This window comes from Oncorhynchus mykiss, chromosome 9 (assembly GCF_057628025.1).
Source record: "Oncorhynchus mykiss isolate SJ-2025 chromosome 9, ASM5762802v1, whole genome shotgun sequence".
Taxonomy (NCBI): domain Eukaryota; kingdom Metazoa; phylum Chordata; class Actinopteri; order Salmoniformes; family Salmonidae; genus Oncorhynchus; species Oncorhynchus mykiss.
In genome coordinates this window covers 40,392,399-40,396,774 of record NC_143030.1, presented here as the reverse complement: position 1 = coordinate 40,396,774, position 4,376 = coordinate 40,392,399, and the positions used below count along the sequence as shown (strand labels likewise).

The 4,376-nt window shown below is 39.0% G+C and overlaps 1 protein-coding gene across 6 annotated transcripts in view; it reads left to right on the top strand.

The window, feature by feature from the left end:
• Positions 1-214: 214 nt before the first annotated feature.
• Positions 215-4,376, top strand: part of LOC110531947 (poly(rC)-binding protein 4) — a 53,598-nt gene continuing 49,436 nt past the window's right edge. Inside the window, exon 1 of one of the 6 annotated variants that reach the window (XM_036987833.2) lies at positions 215-865. The gene's annotated coding sequence lies outside the window, so the exon portion shown is untranslated. The remainder of the gene's footprint in view (positions 866-4,376) is intronic. The other 5 variants (XM_036987832.2, XM_021615485.3, XM_036987834.2 and 2 more) reach the window with 5 other exon arrangements.

The window sequence follows — 4,376 nt, the reverse complement described above, 5'->3', positions numbered from 1 at the left end:
AATAGCATTAACCATAATGGAAGACAACAAAATACAGTATCGCCTAACTCTCATGATGAAAAATGAAAATGTTGCAGCAATAGAAAAAGTTACAGTTCAATATGACTAGCTGAGGTCTTCACTAGATGGCAGTATGAGAGCAAGTAGTAGGAGAGCATGTTTCTGGACCGCCCACAGCAGACCTCCACGGGTGGGTGTTAGACAACCCTTTGACACTTTTAACTTCGCCAACGCTCTGATATATTGACAGAATAAAAGCCACCAAGTATTGTGCGAATTGATGCGCACTGGTCCCAATTCCCAAGACTTGAACATATTAATTTTATGCTATTAATTATTTCCAAGGAGCTAACCTACATTAAGCTATTCAAATGCGACAATTATTGTAATTTATGACCAAGCACATTTTCCGTAATTGTAATCTTCTTCAACATGAGAGAAAGACAAATAGGGCTCCCATCAATCGAACTAACCGATTGGTTATGCGACGCGCAGCGGGGAGCGTGAGACGTGCCCAAATTCATTCATGGATCCCGTGGGATAACCATCACATTCGCCCGAGAGACAGAGCACCAGCGGAAACAGGGGTGGTTGGATAGTTGGGCAGACTGTTTTACCCAGAGTGCACTGTAGGCTACACACTGACAACTTCACCTTCGTTCGCGATCCGAAAGGGTAGTCTGTCACATTCGTTTCAAGCCGCATGCATCTCGCTCAATCGAGACGCCCGGTCTCCACGCACAGGCGGCTTGCACTCAGTCCTGTTCCATCCTTTCAGCGTGATACAGGGAGGAGAATCCGTACAAGCTCACAGTGGACTTTAATGTGTACAAAACCTCATCTTGACGACCCTGCATATTAACAGGTAAGATACGAGTTTTGAGTTATCAATTCAAACGGCCACTTCTTATTATCTGGTGATTTCTCCAACTTCAAAAACCTCTCCTGTATCTTGCTGTGTCTTCCTATTCTCAAATGCCGAACTATTTCAAATAATGATAGAAAACTCCCTTGAGGTGTACATGTATGGCTATTCAAAAATAATATATGAAATCAATTATATGAGCAATATTTGGTCTCACTTTGGCAGCTCACCTAAATTGCTCATTCTTGTATTTTCTAATGTGGTCTTTGAATTAAAAAATAAATAAATGAGGCTACACATCCATGTCATTTTTCTGCATAGACACAGTAGGCCTAATCAAAGAAACCTGAAATGGATGCCATATAAAGACACTTATTTTGAGCTGAACTCCAAGACAAATAGTACAATCCCGACATATGCGCTCAAAGAACAACAGCAGTAGTTTATTGGGATTGAGGACAGACGTCCTCAAAAAGACGTCTTTATGATAACGAAAGATGACCCCACTGACTATAGGCCAGTTCAAGACGCGCAAAGATCACGCTCAACGAGAATGGCAGTGCTGAGGCGCGCGTGTGTGTTTGTGTGTGTGCGCGCGACAGGCGCATCACTCACTGCCATGCCGGCTGAACGGAAAGACTAATGAATTGACCAAAATGTACGTGCGCCAAGGAAAATTCTGCTTGCAGATTCCACTATAATAATTTCATGTTGCCTTATACTGTATGTATTTATGTATTTTTTTCAACACCCTAACGCTGCCAATAGTCGAACAGCTTGGTGATGATATTTGTTGATTGTTGATTGTTTAAGTTAAGTTTTTTATTTTATATATCCTTACTAGATACAACTCTAGTAACAAACAATGTTATTAAAGAACAAGTTAACAAAATACCTACCATTTGCCATTTTTAATACCAAGTATTTATTTTAATCAACAATTCTTATATAGTGGATTCCCCCCAAATGCACAGGATTGTATGTGTGTGTGTGTCAGCCATCATTTGTTTGATTGGCACTGCAGGTTTACTGTTTCTCAACCTCCTTCAACCTCTTGCCATTTAGGATAATTTTAATTCAGCAAAAGCTTTACTGTGAACAAAGGGTACACAGACAGTCAGGTATGTAAATAAAATCACTACTAATCAGATAGGAATATGTTATAGTGAAAATTTAACATTCACCAACACTTATGATCTTCCTCAAAATACTGCAATGCTGCTACCAATATCAAAAATCAGCTTGATGTTGGCATTAGAGCTTTGGATCTCCAGTTTACTGAAGCTGCGCACAAACAGAATATGGTCAAAGTCCTGTTCAAAGTCCTCTAAAAGGTTTATGGTTTATATTTATTTGAAATTCTGTGTTTACCAGACTTATCAAGGCATAATGAGTTAGACCAATTATAACACAAAAGGTACCATTGAATTTTAGTGGGTTGATCATCATGGACTTTCCATAACAATACGGTCAATGAAATAATATCCACATGTGGATGGTCTGATTGATTAGAGAAAGCTTTGTACCAACTGCAATTAAAGATGGAGAGCTTCCTATATTCTGTTTTAGTGTCTATTTGAAGCCTGGTCAATCCTATTACACTGCTGGAAACCGGTATGACGAGAGACATAATGATCCTGTACGAGTCATCTTTTCTTATGTAATCTTTCTGTAAACAGAGTTTTTGATATTATTTTATTCTACGAGTAGATCTCGAGGTTAAGAACCTCATTTCCGAGAGAGACCTGGCATTACTGCATGCTTACATACAGTGTTCCTACACAGATAATCACAATATTACCTCCTATTTAAAATAATTATCTTTCTGGGATGATTGTTTGTTCATTGAGGAAATATAAGGATGGGATAGAATACCCCCATAGAAAGGTGATCTCTCCCTGGCAGATAGTGAGGATCAATATCAAATCAAATCAAATCAGGACAGAATGGTGTGTGTGTGTGTGTGTATGTGCATATGCGTTTGTTTGTTTGTGAGTGGAAGAGAGAGACAGAGAGAGGGATAATGTTTTCAATGTCTGTTTATCTATACGTTTATTTCTGAAAGAGAGAGATAGAGAGTCACTACTCATGCAGAGACAGGGAGAGAGGGAAAGAGGCCATCAGGCATGGCTGATGCTGACTCTCAACCTAAATGTAATTCCTAAATGCACTCCAAGAATCAAAGATCTAATAAGGAGTGGAAGGGCCTCTTCAATAATAAAACTGAATCAGCATCTCTGCAGCAGCAGCAAGGGCTGAGGGCTCAGAGGACTCATAAATAACAGACTCTAGGACTGACACATGCTGCTCCAATGGCTGGAAACTGCCAATACCCTTCCTAATTTACAACCAGGCCTGCCTGCTCAGTCAGAGGTAAATAAGCAATGTTCTAGTCAACGAGGAGGGTCTTGGTAAGGCTGTGGAGTATAGACAGTAGCTCTGCCTAATTGGTGTAAGCTGCAAACCATGACCATCTGTATGGTGACTCTGGGTAATAGTGTTTCAGAAGAGGAGGTAAAGAGAGGTGGGATCTTGAGGGGATTTGTTAAAGGATGCAGGCTTATTAGTTGAGAGTCATAAGAGCTGAACTGAGTCATACAGATTCAATTCAAAGATTCAATTCAACCGATTATATTGCGCTATACCTTAATATGTCCTGACTGTTGATTTGTATTCAAATGTAAAGGCTCGTCAATAATATAAAAGCAGAACAATAATATTAATTCAGCTATGTTCTTAGTAATTTCTTGTATTTGTTGTCACAGTGGTTTTCATATTACACATATACATTTTTTCTTTGTGTATTTTAGAAAAATCTCTCCTGTATTTGAGTCCATAACCTGTGTTTGTCAGTGTGTAATGAACATAGACCCTGTAGGGAACAACCAATGCCTCCCACATCATCGATTGAAATAGATGTTGTGTTGCAAGTACTGCTTTCTTAATAATGGTGTTTTGACAAGATGTTGTTGAACAGCTCCACTATGAATACTACCAATTTACAATGCATTGATCTGTGAACAGTTCTTCCCCACAGACCTTCATAAGGCTTGAAGAGTGCACAATACATGTAACTTAAAAAAATTACCATCTTGAAGAGTTTCTCTTGACGAAATGCAACATGATAGTCTTGCTCCCTTTCCTATCTCAGGTTTGAACCCAAATAATTGACAGCCGATTTGAGATTCCCCTTAAATAAAATACTTTACTGTATTTATTGTGGCTCCCTAACCCGCTCTGCAGTATTTACTTTTGTCAAATACTCTGGAGTAGTTCTTTGGTCAAGTAATCAGATTGTTTTACTACTGATACTACTGCTACTACTGCTGCTGCTACTACTACTGCTACTACTACTACTACTACTACTACTACTAATGCTACTACTACTACTACTACTACTACTACTACTACTACTACTACTGCTACTACTACTACTACTACTACTACTGCTACTACTACTACTACTACTACTACTACTACTACTACTGCTACTACTACTACTACTACTACT